The following is a 19,996-nucleotide window of genomic DNA, read 5'->3' as shown; positions in this document are numbered from 1 at the left end:
AATTCTGGGAAGAAGGTGAAATAGAAAGCACCAGGAATTTGTCTTCCCACCTAGATAACAACTGCAGTGGCAGAAACTGTCTGAAGAAACTATTTTGGAACTTGAGTGTTGAAGGCTTGCAACTTCCACGAGAAGACATGGATAGTAAATTATGGTTTTGTCAATTTCAGCTCCTAGAGTATGGTGGCAGCTGTCCATCCCACAACCCCAGTCATGTGGCAAGCAGCTGGGCATGTGTTCCTGGAGCAGCTTGCACACAACTTGCAGGAGCCATGGTGGACAAAAAGACCCTGTCCTCTGACTGCTGAATGCTGTTCCTAAACAGAACATCATGCTAAGTGAAATAAGCCAGTCAGAGAAAGACAAATACCATATAATTTCACCCATATGTGGAATATAATGAACACTGAACTAACAAGCAAAACAGAGACAGACTTATAGATAGCAGGCTGACTGTTCTGCGGGTAGGGGTGGAGGATTTGAGCAAAAAGAAAAAAGGAATTATGGATATGGACAAGTTTGGTGGTTGTGGGGGGTGGGGGCACAAGTGGGATAAATAGAAAAAATCCCAATTTAAAAAAAAAGAAAAAAAGAAAGAGCCCTGGCTGGTGTAGCTCAGTGGATTGAGCACAGGCTGTGAATGAAAGGCTCGCTGGTTCGATTCCCAGTCAGGGCACATGCCTAGGTTGCAGGCCAGGTTTCCAGTAGGGGCCACGTGAGAGGCAACCATACACTGATGTTTCTCTAACTCTCTTTCTTCTTCCCTTCCCCTCTCTCTAAAAATAAATAAATAAATAAAACATTAAAAAAAAAGAATACTAGACACTAACTCAAAGCCATAGGAGAAATAAATATCTCAATAAAAGTAAATACATGAGTAATTATAAAAGCTAGAATTATTATAAGAATAGTTTGAAACTATATTTTTTCTCTGCATGATTTCAGAAAGTAATTCATTTCTAAAAATTTTTTAATGCAAAACCTACCATTAACTATAACTTTGGTTTGTAAGGTCAAATATTGTTTCACACATAATTTAAGAAAATAACTTAAAAGAAGTACAAAATAAGATTTAAATTAAAAAATAATTTAAAAAATTTTAGTTTATATTTATATAAAGAGATGTGCTTTGATGAGATCAACAATGGAAAGGGATAGAGATGGAGCTATAAAAAATCAGTTTCTATATACTAACTTTAGAGTTTCTGAAGTTAAGCTGGTATAAATTTAAATTAGAGTATTATAACTTCAGGATATTAAATGTAATCCCCATGAACACAACAAAGAAAATACCCATAGAATATACACCAAAGGAAATAAAGGAATTTAAACATTTCTTTTTTTTAATATATTTTATTGATTATACCATTACAGTTGTTCTATTCCCCCCTTCATTCCCCTCCACCCGCACAGTCCCTCCCCAACCATTCTCCCCCCTTAGTTTATAACCACGTGTCTCAATTTCTTCAGATTCTATATTTCCCCCACTATTCTCGCCCTCCCCCTATCTATTTTTCTACCTACCATCTATGCTATTTTCTGTGCCTTCTCCCCCCTTCTCCTCCTCCCACTCCCCTGTTTCTAACCCTCCATGTGTTCTTCATTTCTATGGTTCCACTCCTGATCTAGCTGTCCTCTTGGTTTGCTTTTGTTTTAGGTGTGGTTGTTAATAACTGTGTGTTTGCTGTCCTTTCACTGTTCATATTTTTTTATCTTCTTTTTCTTATATAAGTCCCTTTAGCATTTCATATAATAAGGGCTTGGTGATGATGAACTTCTTGAACTTGACCTTATCTGAGAAGCACTTTATCTGTCCTTCCATTCTAAATGAAAGTTTTGCTGGATAAAGCAATCTTGGCTGTAGGTCTTTGGATTTCATGACTTGGAATACTTCTTTCCAGCCCCTTCTTGCCTGGAAGGTCTCTTTTGAGAAATCCGCTGACAGTCTGATGGGTACTCCTTTGTAGGTGACTGTCCCCTTATCCCTTGATGCTTCTAGGATTCTCTCCTTCATTTTGGTCTTGGCTAATGTAATTATGATGTGCCTTGGTGTGTTCCTTCTTGGGTCCAACTTCTTTGGCACTCTCTGAGCTTCCTGGATTTCCTGGAAGTCTATTTCCTTTGCCAGACTGGGGAAGTTCTCCTTTATTATTTGTTCAAATACGTTTTCCACTCGTGGCTGTTTCTTTCCCCCTTCTGGTACCCCTATAATCCGGATGTTGGAACGTTTAAAGATGTCCTGGAGGTTCCTAAGCCTCTCCTCATTTTTTTGAATTCTCATTTCTTCATTCCTTTCTGGTGGGATGTTTTGTTCTTCCTTCTGGTCCATTCCATTGATTTGAGTCCCAGTTTCCTTTCCATCACTATTGGTTTCCTGTGCATCTCCCTTCATTTCAATTAGTTTAGCCTTCATATGTTCCTCTAATTTGTGACTGTAATCTACCAATTCTGTGAGCATCCTGATAAATAGTGTCTTAAATTGAGCTTCTGAGAGGCTGGCAATCTGTTGGTCGCTTAGAGTTATTGGCTCTGGGACTTTGAGTTCTTCTTGCACCATCTTTTGGGCTGTTTGTGCCTGTTAAGTAGCAGGATCGGAGCCCTAGGTTTTCACCAGAGCAGGGCAACTCAGTTGCTGGGTTGTGATGTTGTATGTGGGGGTGGGGTCAAAGAGGGACAATGGCTTCCCTCTGCCGTCTGCTGCCAAGACCCCCACCGGCACTGCAGCCACCACCATCACCAGGCCCACGTGTTTCGTTCCACTGCAGGCGAGTGTGCCACCGCCATCAGCCCTCCACCACTGGGTTCGCCCCCTGGGGCCTGCGTGGTCCATCTCACTGTGCGCGAATGTGCGACCGTGGTCAGTCTGCCCCACACCCCGACTGGTTCCGGGCTGCCTGCTGCCTGCAGGCCTAGGTCTGTCCTGCGGGACCCAGCTCCGCTGCTGGCTCCGCCTCTCTTACCGTCCCCATTGAATGGTTTGTAGCTGTCGGACTTCCGTATAATTCAGTTTTCTGGTCTTTGGGTGTGTCCTAGTTCTCCAAAACTTTTGTTGTATTCAAACTTGGTTGTGGGGGAAGGCACAGTGTTTCCACCTATGCCTCCATCTTGGCGGAAGTCTTCGGAATTTAAACATTTCATTATAAAAAAAATCCTAACTAAATGAAAAAAAGACAGAAATACAGGAAATAAGGGTCAAAAGGGTTATAAGGCATACAGGAAACAAATACACAATGACACAGGTCCTTTCTTATTAGTAATTACTTTAAACATAAATGGATGAAATTCTCCAATCAAAACAATGATTAGCAGAATGAGTAAAAATGCACAATCCAAGTAAGTATATGCTGTCTACAAGAGACTCACTTTAGATCCAGAGACACACAGAAGTTGAAATGGAAATGATAAGAAAAATAATACTGGAAGTCTGAGCAACAACAATCAGGCAAGAAGAAGAAATAAAAGGCATCCAAATTGGAAAGGAGGAAGTAAAACTATCTTTATTTCCAAATGATACGATACTGTACTAGAGAATCCCAAAGATTCCACCAAGAAACTACTAGACATGATAAATGAATTCAGCAAAATAGCAGGATACAAAATTAATATCCAGAAATCAGCTGCACTTTTATATGCCAATAGCAAACTAATAGAAAGGTAAATTATGAAAACAAGCCCATCCACAATTGCTTCAAAAAGAATACCTAGGAATAAACCTAACCAAAGGTGCAAAAGACCTGTATTTGGAAAATTACAAGACACTGAAGAAAGTACAAGTGGAAGCACATACTGTGTTCATGAATAGGAAGGATTAACATCACTAAAATGTCCCTATTACCCAAAGCAATCTATACATGCAACATGATTCCTATCAAGATTCTAATGACGTATTTCCCAGAACTAGAACAAATAATTTAAAAATTTACATGGAACCACAAAGAGCCCTGCATAGCAACAGAGATCCTGACAAAGAAGAACAAAGTTGGAGGAATCACACTTCCTAATATCAAACTATGCTATAAGGCCATAGTAATCAAAAAAGCATGGTAATGGCATAAAAATAGACACACAGATCAATGGAACAGAAAGAGTGCAGAAATATACCCACACCTTTATAATCAATTAATTTTTGACAGATGAAGCAAGCACTTACAATGGGTTAAACACAGTTTATTCAATAAATGGTACAAAAAGAATTGGACAGATACATGCAGAAAAATAAAACTAGACCACCTACTTACACCACACACAAGAATAAATTCAAAATGGATTAAAGATTTAAATATTAGGCCCCAAACCATAAAAATCATAGAAGAAACATAGGCAGCAAAATATTGAACATCACTTGTAGCAATATTTTATCACCTGTATCTCCTTAGGCAAGGGAAAAAATAAGAAAAATTAACAAGTGGAAATATATCAAACTAAAAAGGTTTTGCACAGCAAAAAAAGTCATAAAAAAATAAAAAGAAAATCCACAGAATGGGAGAACATGTTCACCAATACATCTGAGAAGGGGTTAATACTCAAAATTTATAAAGAACTCATAAAGCTCAACACGAAAAAAAAACAAACAACCCAATTAAAAAATGAGCAAAGGACCTGTACACTTCTCCAAAGAGGACATTCAGATAGCCAACAGACTTATGAAAAAATGCTCAACATCATTAGTCATCAGAGAAAAGCCAATTAAAGCCGCAATGTGATAGATATCCTCACACCTGTACAGAATGGCCAATATCAACAAATCAACAAATCAGCAACAAGTGTGGTGAAGATGTGGCAAAGGGGGGAACCCTTTAGCACTTTGGTGGGAATTCAGATTGGTGCAGCCACTGTTGAAAGCAGTATGGAGATACCTCAAAAAATTAAAAATGGATCTACCCCTCAACACAGCAATCCCACTTCTGGAAATACATCCAAAGGAACCCAAAACACTAATTTGGAAGTACATAAGCACTCCTATGTTCACTGCAGCATTATTTAAAATCATCAAGATATGCCCTGGCTGGTGTAGCTCAGTGGATTGAGCGCGGGCCTGCGAACCAGAGGATTGCGGTTCGATTCCCAGTCAGGGCACATGCCTGGGTTGTAGTCCAGTTCCCTGCCGGCCAACTCCCAGCAGGGGACGCACAAAAGGCAACCATACATTGATGTTTCTCTCCCTCTCTCCTTCCCCTCTAAAGATAAATAAATAAAATCTTAAAAAAAAACAAATAAAATCATCAAGATATGAAGCAACCCAAGTGTTCATCAGTAGATGAGCTGGTAAAACAAGTATGGGACATTTACACAATAGAATACTACTTGGCTATAAAATAGAAAATTTTACCCTCGCAGCAATATGAATGGACCTGGAGAACATTATGCTAAGTGAAATAAGCCAGTCAGAGAAAGAGACATACCATATGATTTCACTCATATTGTGGAATCTAATGAACAAACTGAACTAACAGGCAACATAGAGACAGACTCATAGATAGAGAGCAGGATGACAGGTCTGGGGTAGGGGTTACTGGGTGAAGGGATTGAGCAAAAAGGAACTCATGGAAATGGACAAAAGTGTGGTGATTGTAGGGGGAAGGAGGACATAAGTGGACTAAATGGTAATGGGGAAAAAGTACCATAAAATTACTCATTAAAAAAATATTCCATGCAAATAGTAACCAAAAGAGATCAGAAATGACTATACTACTATCAGTCAAAATAAGATTTTAAATTAAAAAATGTCTTAAGACATAAAGATTAAATAAAGCAAGAAGAAAAAAAATAACATTTACATGTATAATGACACATTATGAAAATATATGAAGCAATAACTAACAGAACTGAAGAGAGAAATCAACAGTTCTACAATACTAGCTGTAGATTTCAAATCTGAAAAAACCTGAAAATAATCTGAAAAAATGAGCATAGCATAAACAGACTCTGGGACAACTTGAAGTGGTCCAATATTTGCCTCACAGGGGTGCCCAAAGGAGATGAGAAAGAAATTGGAACTCCATCAAAAAATATATAGTGAAAGGAAATTGCCCTAATTTGGTGAAGAAAACAGATATGCAAGCCAAGGAAATGCAGAAAGTCCCAATTATGATGGAGGCAAAGAGGCCCAGTCCAAGACTGTGGACATTATTAAAAGGCCAAAGGTTAAAGATAAAGAGAGTGAAAAGAAGTTAGTTACAGGAAGGTTGCCAGATGGGAGGGGTGAAGGGGAGAATACGTGAAGAGGTAAGGGTATTAAGAAGTATAAATAGTTACAAAATAGCCATGGGGCTGTAAAGTACAGCATAGGAAATGGAGTAGCCAAAGACCTCACATACGTGACCCTTGGGTGTGAACAATGGATGGGTGTGGGGATTGCCTGAGGGAGTAGGGAATGCTGGATGGAGAGGGGCAAAGTGGGAAAGTTCAGGAACTGTAATAGCATAATCAATAAGATATAATTTAAAAAGAATTACAACTAAATCTCCAGACAAATAACACCAGACCTGTCAGAAAATTGAACTGTACGGAAGTCCAACAACCAAGGATTTAAAGAAGCCATATTCATCCAGATGAGTAGGAGAACAGAGACGTGGAGATGGGGCAGAGAAGCAAGATGTGTAGTTGCACAGAGAGGCAGTGGTGGAACGTGCATATGTGGTCCCACATTCACATGTGGTAAATAAAAATCAGGGTGGATACCTTAGTAGTAAGTGATCCCAGACCCAGGGCAGACTACACAGCCCAGGGTTCCAGCAAAGGGAACGAACCTAAATCCCCATTACTTCTGGCTGTGGGGGTTGGGACAGTGGAAGAAACTGCCACATTTTCAGGAAACTCCACTTAAAGGACGTGCATGGTCTTGAAACATACCCACATGAAAGGACCTGCAATGTCTTGAAACATTCCACCCCTCTGGAATTCAACAAAAGGGCAACAGCTGGAAAGGTGCCAGGTACGTACAGGGAGTGAGTGAAGTGACTGGAAATTGGTCAAGTTCCAGGCAAACCTCCAGAAGCCAGGCAATGGTACAGTTCCCTCTCCAAGCCCACCTGCCCCCACAAAGAGCCACAAAGTGGTGAAGTGGGTTGGTCCATCCTGGTGATGACCTAAGGCTCTGACCCACAAAATTAAAGATGCCTTTGGAACAATAGGCCATGTTACTAAGACAGGGAGCCAAAGCAGCTAATACACAGGAACAAACATAGGGAGACTGCCATATTGAGGACACAAAGAAATATAGCTCAAATGAAAGAAAAGAACAAAACCCCAGAAAAAGAAATAAATGAAAAAGAGACAGCAACCAACCAGATAAAGACTTCAGAACAATGGTGGTCAGGATGCTCAAAGAATTTACTGAGTGTGGCAATAGCACAAAGGAAGAAATGAAGGTTACACTAAGTGAAATAAAGGAAATCTGAGGTTCCAGCCAATATGAAGGGGAAGGTAGAAACCCTTTGCCTCCTCGAACAAACAAAAGGAGGATAACAACCAATCTAAAATCCTTAAATAACCAGAAGCACCAGAAAATCAAACTGCATGGAACTCTGACAACCAAGAAATTAAAGAAATAGCCAGAACAACTAGACCGGCAAGGCAGTGGACTGCACAGGCCAGGCAGCTCAGAAAAACCAAGGTGAGGCAGAGGACTGGGTGGGCAGAGCTTGCTAAAGGTGAAACTGACCTTCAGAGCTGACTGTGGATTAGGGCAGGGTTGCCTCATCTAAAGGAAGTCCCAGTCCCACAAGAGTACATTGGAAAGTGTGCTATAGACCGTCAGGAAACTGTGTTGTTCCCCTTCTGGCCCCTCCCCCACAGATAGCACTGCTGCAAAGCAGAGAGGGTTGCCCTGCAGGTGAATACCTAAGGCCCCACCCCCTTACAACTTAACACGTATGAAGAGACAAAGAAATAGGGCCCAAATGAAATAAGGCAAAACTTCAGAAAGAGAACTAAGTGATGAGGAGATAGCCAACCTATCTGATGGAGAATTTAAAGCCTTGGTAATAAAAATGCTCACAGAACTGATTGACCTTGGTTGAAAAATGGAAGCAAATGAAAGATACCCAAAATGAAATGAAGCAAAATATTCAGGGAACCAACAGTGACAGGAAGGAAACCAGGACTCAAATCAATGATTTGGAAGAATGGAAGAAATAACATCCAACTGGAACAGAATGTAGAAACAAGAATCCAAGAAAGTGAAGAGAGGCTGAGGAACCTCTGGGACAACCTGAAATGTTCCAATATCTGAATTATAGGGGTGCCAGAAGGAGAAGAACAACAGCAGAAATTGAAAACTTATTTGAAAAAATAATGAAGGAAAACCTAGACTTCTAGGAAGCCCAGGAAGCCCAGAATTCCAAAGAAGTTGGATCTGAAGAGGAACACACAAAGGAACATCATCATTAAGTTACCCAAGATTAAAGATAAATAGAGAATCCTAAAAGAAGCAAGAGAAAGGGAGAGAGTTATTGTTATAGAAAAATGAAGTGACCAGACACCAAGGGTTCAGGAGCACGATCTTTATTTACGTGCACGGGCCCACAGGAGAGTGATCTCCAAATTCTGAGCCCCAAACAAAGGGGTCCTGGGGTTTTTATAACCTGTAGGACCTTCCTGTCTACATAGCGGAAGCAGGTTACAGAAGCGGAATGCGGAAGTTAGGTCTACTTCCTTATTTGGGGATATCTGAGGCGCCGTGGCTCTCATTGGCTGCGTGGCAGAAGCAGGTTACAGAAGTGGAATGCAGAAGTTAGACTCTCCTATGGGGCGTTCTTAGGCTAGGGGAAAAGCGGCTTTTCTCTATCATTATCTACAAAGGAGTGCCCGTAAGGCTATCAGTGGATTTCTCAAAACAAACCTTGTAGGCAAGAAGGGGTTAGAAAGATGTATTTGAAATCATGAAGGGCAAGAACCCACATCCAAGATTGCTCTATCCAGAAAAGCTTCCATTTAGAATGGAAGGGCAAATAAAGTGTTTGCCAGATAAGGTCAAGTTAAAGGAGTTCATCATTACCAAGTCATTATTATATGAAAGACTAAGAGGACTTATCTAAGAAAAAGAAGATAAAAAATGGGAACAGTAAAATGACAACAAACACATGACTACCAACAACCAAACCTAAAAGAAAAGAAAAACAACAAAAACAAAACTAAGCAAACAACCACAACAGGAACAGAATCAGAGAAATGGAGATCACATGGAGGGATTTTAGTGGGGAGGAAGAAAGGAGGAATAGGAGGGAAACAGTACAGGGAAGAGGAAGCATAATTGGTAGGCATAAAATAGATGGGGAGAGATAAAAAATGTTATAGGAAACAGAGGACTCGTAATAACTTATATGTACAACCCATGGACATGAACTAACGGGGGGAATTCTGTAGGGCCAGGGGGGCAGGATGGAAGGGGGATAAAGGGGGAAAATGGAGAAAATTGTAATAGCATAATCAATAAAAAATACTTAAAAGAATCCACAGGGAACCAACAGTGAAGGGAAGGAAGCCAGGATTCAAATCAACAATTTGGAACAGAAAGTATAAATAAACATTCAATCAGAAGAAAATGAAGAAACAAGAAAAAAAAAACAAGGAGAGTTTAAGACTCTGGGACATGTCCAAAAGGGCCTACATCTGAATCATAGAGATACCAGAAGGAGAGGAGGAAGAACAAGAAATTCAAAACTTATTTGAAAAAATAATGAAAGAAAACGTCCCCAATTTGGCAAACGAAATAGACATCCAAGTCCAGGAAACAGACAGTCCCAAACAGAAACCCAAGTAGACCCAAAGAGGAACACACCAAGACACATCATAATTAAAATGCCAAAGGTTAAAGATAAAGAGAGAATCTTGAGAGCAGCAAGAGAAAAGCAGAGAGTTTCCTACAAAAAAAATACCCAAAAGGCTCTCATTGGATTTCCCAAAAGAAACTTTGTAGGCAAGAAGGGACTGCCTGCAAGTATTCAAAGGGATGAAAAACAAGGACCTACATCCAAGATTACTCTATCCAGCAAAAATATCATTTAGAAGGGAAGTACAGATAAAGTGCTACCAAGACAAGGTAAAGCTAAAGGAATTCACTATCACCAAGCCATTATTACATGAAATGCTAAAGGGACTTATTTAAGAAAAAAAGGTAAAAATTGTAAACATTAAAAAGGCAACAAAATCACAACTATTGACAACTGAATCTAAAACAAAACAAAACAAAAGTAAGCAAACAACCAGAACAGGAATAGAATCATGGATATGGAGATCATTTGGAACGTTATCAGCTGGGGGGGAGGGAGAAAATGGGGGGAAAGGTGCAGGGATTAAGAAACATAATTGGTAGGTACAAAATAGACAGGGGGAGGTTAAGAACAGAACAGGAAATTGAGTAGGCAAAGAACTGATATGCACAATCCATGGAAATGAACTAAGGAAGGGATTGATGGATGAAAGGGGGGTACTGGGTAGAGGGGGTAAGGCGCAAAAAATTCTGACACCTGTAATAATATACTCAATAAAATATACTTAAAATTAAAAATTTATTCTGAAATAAAAAAACTTAGTTTAAAATGACAATGTGACAATGGTAAATGGATAGACCAAGGAAGTTCAACCTTTTTAATCATGGCACACGCAAAGTAATTACTAAAATTCTGTGGCACACCAAAAAAATTTTTTTCTAGCTGATCTGACAAAAAATAGGTATAATTCTGATTCATTCACACCAGATGGTCATTGTTGTATTGGCTGTTGCCATTTTAAAAAATTTGATAATCTAAAAGAAAAGATGTCAGCATCCCTGACTAATAGTCTGGTATTGCATGTTTTAAAAATTCTTTGGGCATACCAGTTGAAATCACTGGGATAGACACACATAGCAAAAGAACAGATTAGAAATTTCAAAAATAGACCCACACAAATATGGCCAATTGATTTTTGACAAGGTATAAAAGCAATGCAATAGAGAAATGATAGTCTTTTAACAAATATTGTTGAAGCAACTGGACATCCATCTACAAAAAATGAAACTTTACCTCAGCCTCAAATCTTAATTTAAATTTTTTCTTATGAAAAAGACTGTAAAAGAATGAAAAGATAAGGTACAGATGAGGAGAAAATGTTTGCAAATAAAACATCTGACATGACTTGTACTCCAAACATACAGGTGAGGGGAAGAGTAGGTGTACAGTTGTGAATATGTGAAACACGGAGGTTATTCTTGTATTATTACTTAGTATTGTATTATTTTCCATATGAACAACTGTAAACCTACTTTTGCCCACCCCTATATAAAGAACTTTCAAAATTTACAGTAAGAAAAAAATTACTATTAAAATATGGGCAAAAGGCTTAAGACATTTTAACAATGTAGATATATAGATAGCAAATACTACACAAAAGATGTTCAACATCATCACCATTAGGGATATAAAAATTAAAATTGTACTGAAATACCATTGCATACCTATTAGAATGGCCAAAATAAAAAAATACTAACATTACCAAATGCTAGTGAGGATGTAATTTTCATATACTGCTGGTGAATACAAAATGGTACAGCTATTCTAAAAAAATTTATCAGTTTCTTATACATACAACTTACCCTATGACTCAGCATTCTCACTCCTAAGTATTAATAAAAACTTATGTTTCAGGTCCTAGCCAGGTGGCTCAATTGGTTGGAGTGCTGTTCTGTACACCAAAAGGTTGCAGGTTTGATCCTTGATCAGGGCACATACCTAGGTTGCAGGTTCAATCTGGGTAGGGGGACACACACAGAGTGTGTATGGGAGGCAACCAATTGATGTTTCTCTCTCACATTGATCTTTCTCTCTCTCCCCTTCCTTTCTCTCTAAAATCAATAAATATATCCTCAGGTGAGGATTAAACATTTTTTTAAACTTATGTTTGTACAAAAACCAGTACATGGCAATTTATAGCAGCTCTATCTACAACTGCCAAAAACTGGGAACAATCCAAATAATCTTCAACAAGTGAATGGATAAACAAACCATGGTACACGTATACAATGGAATACTACTCAGCAATAAAAAGGAACAAATTTATATATTAAACAACTTGGATGAATCTCAAGGGCATTATGCTGAGTGAAATAAACCAGTCTTAAAAGGTTATATTTATATGATTCCATTTATATGATATTCTCCAAAGGACAAAACCATAGAGATGGAAAACAGATCAGTGGTTGCTAGGGGTTTGAGGACAGGGTAGGGTGTGACTATAAAGAACTGGAACAAGGGAGTTTGGGGGGATTATAGAAATGTTTCATATCCTCATTTTGGTGGCAATTAGACAAATCTATACATATGTTAAAATTCATAGTACTATACACCAAAAATGTCCAATTTTACTGTAAGATAAAAATAATAAGAGGAAGTTTTATTCTAATATATTAACAATAAAAATTTAAAGGACACAAAATGCAATATAATCACAAACTACTCTAATCCGTAAAAGGATTAATCAGCCATAGAACAATATATTGGGCAGACAATATCATCAGTATCAACATCATCATTATCCAAAATGGTATCATATCATCATCATGACACAAAACACGAATGTCTGCCAGCCATTGTTTTAAGTGCTTTATGTATTTTAAATTATTTAATACTCACTACCACTGTATAAGGCAGCTACTTTTATTTTATCCTTTTTGCAAATAAGGAAACTGAGCACAATGAGATAGAGTGGAGTCCAAGTGATGGAGCCCAGATTCATACCTAGGCAACAGTTCTTCAAAGACCTGTGCTGTTAACCACTGAAGTACTGTTTACAGTATTCCCCAAGTGAAATAGAATTACAAAACAACAACAAAAATACATAAAAAATCAAGGTCCCTATTTTCTCTCCTCTAAAACCAGTCATTCTTTCTAATTCCCTTACTTCTGCAAGTGAAAAACCATTTCTTCAGCTGTCCTATTTCAAAACCTGAGCCATATCTCTTTTCTGTTTGGGGGCTTTAATTTTGCCATGCTTTAAAATTAAAGTAATTTTTTATATTTTATTGATTATGCTATATAGTTGTCCCACTGGTTTTCTCCCGTTTATTCTCTTCCCTGCACCCGGCTCCCAACCAGCATTTCCCCACCTTAGTTCATGTCCATGGGTCGTACACATAAGTTCTCTGGCTTCTCCATTTCCTATACTATTCTTAACTTTCCCCTGTCTATTTTTACCTACCATTTATGCTTATTACCTATAACTTTTACCCCATTCTCTACGCTACCCCTCCCTGCTGATAACCCTCCATCTGATACCCACTTCTGTGAATCTGTTCCTGTTCTACTTGTTTGTTTAGTTCGTTGTTTTGGGCTTTTTTTAGGTTTAGTTGTTAGTTTTTGAGTTTGTGGTCATTTTACTGTTCATAGTTTTGATCTTCTTCTTTTTCTTAGATAAGTCTCTTTAATACTTCATATAATAAAGGCTTGATAATGGTAAACTCCTCTAATTTGACCTTATCTGGGAAGCATGTTACCTGACCTTCCATTCTAAATGATAGCTTTGCTAGATAGAGCAATCTTGGAAATAGGTGCTTGCCTTTCATTACTTTGAATACTTCTTTTCAGCCTCTTCTTGCCTGTAAGGTTTCTTTTGAGAAATCAGCTGATAGTCTTATGGGAACTCCTTTGTAGGTAACCGCCTCCTTTTCTCTTGTTCCTTTTGAGATTCTCTCCTTATCTTTGATCTTGGGTAATGCCATTATGATGTGCCTTGGTGTGTGCTTCCTTGGGTCCAACTTCTTTGGGAGTCTCTGAGCTTCTTGGACTTCCTGGAAGTCTATTTCCTTTGCCATATTAGGGAAGTTCTCCTTCATTATGTTTTCAAATAAGTTTTCAATTTCTTGCTCTCCCTCATCTCCTTTGGGCACCCCTATGATTTGGATGTTGGAATATTTAAAGTTGTCCCAGAGGTTCCTAAGCCTCTCTTCATTTTTTTTGAATTCTTCTTTCTTCAGTCTGTTCTGGTTGAATGTTTGTTTCTTCCTTCTGCTACAAACTGTTGATTTGAGTACTGGTCTCCTTCCCATCATTGTTGGTTCCCTATACATTTTCCTTTATTTCACTTTGCATAGTCTTTTCTTTTTCCTCTATTTTGTGACCATACTCAACCTTTTCTGTGAGCATTGTGATTACCAGCATTTTGAACTCTGCATCTGATAGGTTGGTTATCTCTTCATCACTTGGTTGTATTTTGCTGGAGCTTTGATCTGTTTATTCATTTGGGCCATAATTTTTGTCTCAGTGCACCTGTTATATAGCAGGGGTGGAGCCTTATGTATTCACTAGTGTGGGGCAACCCACATTACTGTATGTGGCACTGTATGTGAGGGAGGGGTATACAGGGAACAATGTCACTTGCTTGGCTTTGGCAGCCTTTCAGTTGCTTCCTTTGCTACCCATGAGCAAATTGGGCCCTTTTGGTGCTCATTTCCAGGTGGGTGGTTTTGTGTATGTTTTAAGACCTTGTGGGTCTCTCCAATGAACTTTCCTGTGAGGCTGGGAGTTTCTCCTGCCACTGCAACCCTGATAGGTTTTGTCAGTGAGAGGTTTTGAGGCTTTATTTTCCCCTCACTTGAACCCTGGGTTGCTCGGTGTGCCTCCCCAATTGTTCCTCCATGTTTATCTGCATGCAAATGTGGGGCCACAAGATCTGCCAGTCACCGCCTTGCTGTGAGTCCTATCTATCCTGGCTGCTTGTCTCCGCCCCTTCTACCAGTCTGGATAAATGTTTCTTCTTTAACTCCTTGGTTGTCAGATTTCCATACAGTTTGATTTTCTGGCAGTTCTGGTTATTTTTGTTTTTAAATTTGTTGTTGTCCTTCTTTTGGTTGTGCAAGGAAGTATACACACACACACACTATTTATTTATTTATATATGCCTCCATCTTGGCTAGAAGTACATATCTTTTCTCAACGTAACGCAGCCTATCAGTTGTAATTCCCCTGATTTTTACCTGGGAAATTCTCTTGCCTATTCCATTCCTTTTTCCCACTCTCACTGAACTCTTAATTCAGACCCTTCAGACCCGTATCTCTTGCCTGAATTATAATAGCCTCTATAAGCAATCATCATGCCCTTTCCTCCCATCTCTATACATCGATCAAGGGCAACACTGCCAGATATATCTAGCTCTAGATTTCACTTCCGTACTGCTTACCATATGTAGTTCAAACAGTTTATCCTGGCATTCAAAACCATCCTTGCTCTGACTCCAGCCTACCAACCAGTCTTTTCCTCCATTAATTTTTAGCATAAAGGAGGGGAAAGAGTACTTACTAAACCACTATGTCCTGTATATTTTTCCAGAAATCTTACATATACTAATTTAAGCATCACAACTACATTACAGATGGCCTAAACATCCCTGACTTGCCCAGTCACATTGGTAGAAAATGGTGAGAGCTAGGGTTTCAATTCAGCTCTGATTAAAGTCCATTCTTTTGGACTATATCACAGACTTCACGATTCTGATTTCATCAAACACGTATTTGAGTACTCACACCATTCTATGTGGAGGAATGATATAAAGACCCAGCTTAAATAATGCTTGTTTCACAAAGCCTTCTCTAAATTCTCCCAATGGGATGTGATCTCTCTTCTATGACTCCACATAGTACTTTGTACTTCTCTAACTCATTCATTGTCTTGTCTTTATTTGTGCTTTAGACTTCTGTACTTAATACAGTGTGAATTCTTTGAGAAGGCTATTTCTTAACATTATCTATGTACCTTGTGCACATGATGAACCTGGGTTAGGAGTGACCAAATCAATATGACCTTTGTGAGTTGGGTGCTTCTCCCACCCCAAATATAGATATAGATATATATACTTATATATAAATGTATACAAAATACACACATCACATATTATTATATAATGCATTATATATAATATATTCATATTATATAAACATTTTATATGTATATAAAATCTGGGTCAACTCTTCATTATTGGTTAGTTTAATGAATCTTCTTTAACCCAGAACTTTCATCATACCATAGGTTGTACCCTAAGTGTCTGAAAATTATGATTACAGACATCACTAATATCCCATTTTAATTTTTATTTGTTAAAGATTTTATTTATTTACTTTTAGAGATAGTGAAGAGGGGAAGAAAGAGAGGGAGAGAAACATCATTGCATGAGAGATACATCAATCGGTTGCTTCTCACACATCCACAACTGGACACCTGGCCCACAACCCAGGTACATGCCCTGACTGGGAATCCAATCAGCAACCTTTCAGTTCACAGGCCAGCACTCAATCTGCTGAGCCATACCAGTCCTAACACCACCTACCCCATAGTACTAATATCCTGTTTAATCTTTATTAGGTTTAATTATACACAATTCAAAACTATCACACACTTTTCACCCTTATATCCAACCACTCTAGCATCTGTCTAGCAAAAAGATTTATTATTGTTGTCACAAAATTATTTCCTTTGTCCAAGGACTGTTGTTCTATGAAAAGGATACTAACAAATATTCATGTTTATGAAATTATTTTTATATGTTTAAGTATATCTTATTGACTATGGTGTTACAGTTGTTCCAATGTCTCCCCCTTAGCCCCGCTCTACTCAGTTCCCTCCTTCTCTCTAGTAATCTTCTCCTTTAGTTCATGTCCATGGGTTGTGCATATATGTTATTTGGCTTCTTCATTACCTATACTGTTCTTAACATCCTCCTGTCTATTCTGTACCTATCCAATTATGCTTCTAAATCCCCATACCTTCCCCCATCCTCCCCCTCTCCCCTCCCCACTGATAACTCTCCAAATGGTCTCCATATCTGATTCTATTCCTGTTCTAGTTGTTTGTTTAGTTTGTTTTTTAGATTCAGTTGTTGAGAGTTGTGGGTTTGTTGTCATTTTAATGTTCATAGTTTTGATATTCTTCTTTAACTAAATAAGTCCCTTTAACATTCATATAATAAGGGCTTGGTAAGATGAACTCCTTTAGCTTTACCTTGTCTGGGGAGCACTTTATCTGCCTTCCATCCTAAATGATAGCTTTGCTGGTTAGAGTGATCTAGGTCGTATGTCCTTGATTTTTTTCACCTTGAATACTTCTTGCCACTCCCTTCTTTTAAAAAATCAGCTGATAGTCTTATGGGACTCCTTTGTAGGTAACCCTCAACCTTTCTGTTGCTTTTAAGATTCGCTTTATCTTTAATCTCTTGCATTTTAATTATAATGTGTCTTGGTGTAGACCTCTTTGGATACAACTTGTTTGGGACTCTCTGTGCTTCCTGGATTTGTATGTGTATTTCCTTGGCCAAATTGGGGACTTTTTTTTTCATTATTTTTTCAAATAAGTTTTGAATTTCTTGCTCTTTCTCTTTTTCTTCTAGTATCTCTATGATTCAGATATTGGCCCTTTTGGAGATGTCCCAGAGTCTTCTTAAACTCTCATTTTTTTCAATTCTTCTTTCTTCATTTTCTTCTGGTTCAATGTTTATTTCTACTTTCTGTTCCAAAACCTTGATTTAAATCCTGGCTTCCTTCCCTTCACTGTTGGTTTCCTGTGGATTTTATTTCCCTTAGTAAGAGACTTCATTTCTTCCCTTATGCATTTGCTATGTTCAATGATATCTTTGAGCATTCTGACCACCAATGTTTTAAACTTCACATCTGATAGGCTGGCTATCTCTGCATCCCTTAGTTCTTTTTCTGAGGTTTTGTTCTGTTTCTTGGTTTGGGCCATATTTGTCTCCTGATTCTGGTAGCTTCCCTCTGTCTCTGTACTAGGTAGAGCTGCTCTGATTCTGTTTTAGCGCACCTGTTAAGTTGTGTGTGACGGAGCCTTGGGTATTCACCCAAGCAGGGCAACCGTGGCTCCATGTGTGGAGGAGGGGTTTTAAGAAGGGATTATGCCACTTCTGATGGACTTTTATGGACTTGCCTGGTCTTTGCCTCCTTTCCAGTCACTTACTCACCTTCCATATGCAACTGTAGCCCCTCTAGTTGCTGTCCTGGATATTGTGCCCAGGGTAAGTAGGTTTGCCTGAGTTCAGGGCTCTGCTGAGAAACCAGCCATTTCTTCTGCTGCCTCAAACCCCCACTGGGTTTACAGCCAGAAATTATGATGCTTTCTTTTTCCCTGTGTTGCATGGTCTGGCCTGGTGCTGGGCTCCCTCGCTCACAAGGTGTCTCCCTGATTTTTATCCACCAGACATGAATGAGGGGCTGCCCATTCCACTGGCCACCACCCGCTCTCCAGCTGCTCTCCCGTTCACTGCTGCCACACTGAGTCCTCTCCACCCCAACTCCCTGACTCAGTCCCTACTGGTCTGGGTGAATATAACTTCTTTAAATCCTTGGTTGTCAGACTTCTGTATAATTCTGTGTTTTTCTGGATGACTTTGTAGTATTTCTGGGTGCTTTTCATTTTTAAGTTAGTTGTATTCCTTCTTATGGTTAAGCAATGAGGTGAGGCATATCTACCCATGCCTACATCTTGACTAGAAGTCTGTATGCTTACATTTCATTGTAACATTTGGGCAAGACACAGCAACTTGAAATTTTTTTATAGCAAATTCTCTTAAAATAGTCTACTTAAAGAATACAATGGAGAGACTTCTGCCAAGATGGAGGCATAGGTGGAAACACTGTGCCTTCTCCCACAGCCAAGTTTGAATACAACAAAGGTTTGGAGAACAAGGACACACCCAAAGACCAGAAAACTGAATTATATGGAAGTCTGACAACTATGAACTGTCGAACTGTTCAACGGGGACGGTAAGAGGGATGGAGCCAGCAGCAGAGCAGGGTCGGGCAGGACAGATCCCCCGACCTAGGCACGCAAGTGGCCCGGACCCAGTCAGGGTGTGGGGCAGACTGACCACAGTCACACATCCACGCACAGTGAGACGGAACACCCAGGCCCCAGAGGGCGAACCCAGTGGTGGAGGGCTGACGGCGGTGGCACACTCGAGTGCAGTGGAACGAAACGCGTGGGCCTGGTGACAGTGGTGGCTGCGGCGCCGGTGGGGGCTGTGGCGCCGGTGGGGGCTGTGGCGGCAGGAGGCAGACGGGACACCATTGTTCCTCTTTGACCCCGCCCCCACATACAACATCACAACCCAGCAACTGAGTTGTCCTGCTCTGGTGAACACCTTAGGGCTCCAATCCTGCTACGTAACAGGCATGAACAGCCCAAAAGATGGCACAAGAAGAACTCAAAGTCCCAGAGCCAATAACTCTAAGTGAAAAAGAAATAGCGAACCTCTCAGATGCACAGTTCAAAACACTGGTGATCAGGATGCTCACAGAACTGGTTGATTATAGTCACAAATTAGAGGAACATATGAAGGCTAAACTAATTGAAATGAAGGGAGATGTCCAGGAAACCAATAGCAATGGAAAGGAAACTGGGACTCAAATCAATGGAATGGACCAGAAGGAAGAACAAAACATCCGACCAAAAAGGAATGAAGAAATGAGAATTCAAAACAATGAGGAGAGGCTTAGGAACCTCCAGGACATCTTTAAACTTTCCAACATCCGGATTATAGGGGTACCAGAAGGGGAGGGGAATGAAGGGGGGAATAGAACAACTGTAATGGTATAATCAATAAACTATATTTAAAAATAAAAGAAATATAAAAATTACCAAAACATAAATTCACCAATAATTTGTTTCCAAGTATGAAAAGATATTTCCCACTAGATATCTGAAATAAAACATAAAACACAAAGTTGAATAGTATTATTACTTAGTTGAGGGAGAGCTCTGCTGGTCAAGTACAGTGCCTCTGAGTAGAGCACATTGCTAATCTTACATAGGGTTTGGAAGTATGCCGTTCAAGGGTTGGTGGACTTTCAGAGGCTTAGAAACATGGTTGCAAGAAGGGCTGTCATTGACTAGCTGGCTTTCAAAATTTTGTTCACCAAGCAAGTTACTGCTAATTGGTTACACTGACTTAAAACCAATTCTAAAGAAATATCATTTATTAAGTAGCTTTAATATTGGTTCTGATAGCTGTTACCATGGC

The 19,996-nt window shown here is 39.3% G+C and overlaps 1 protein-coding gene across 1 annotated transcript in view; it reads right to left on the bottom strand.

The window, feature by feature from the left end:
* KLHL8 (kelch like family member 8) overlaps positions 1-19,996 on the bottom strand; it is a 71,146-nt gene that overhangs the window by 40,280 nt on the left and 10,870 nt on the right. The window lies entirely within an intron of this gene.

This window comes from Sturnira hondurensis, unplaced genomic scaffold, assembly GCF_014824575.4.
Source record: "Sturnira hondurensis isolate 20B ecotype Veracruz unplaced genomic scaffold, ASM1482457v3 Scaffold0001721, whole genome shotgun sequence".
In the NCBI taxonomy this organism is placed as follows: domain Eukaryota; kingdom Metazoa; phylum Chordata; class Mammalia; order Chiroptera; family Phyllostomidae; genus Sturnira; species Sturnira hondurensis.
Note: the sequence above shows the minus strand (reverse complement) of the source record. Positions and strands in the feature narration are given on the sequence as shown.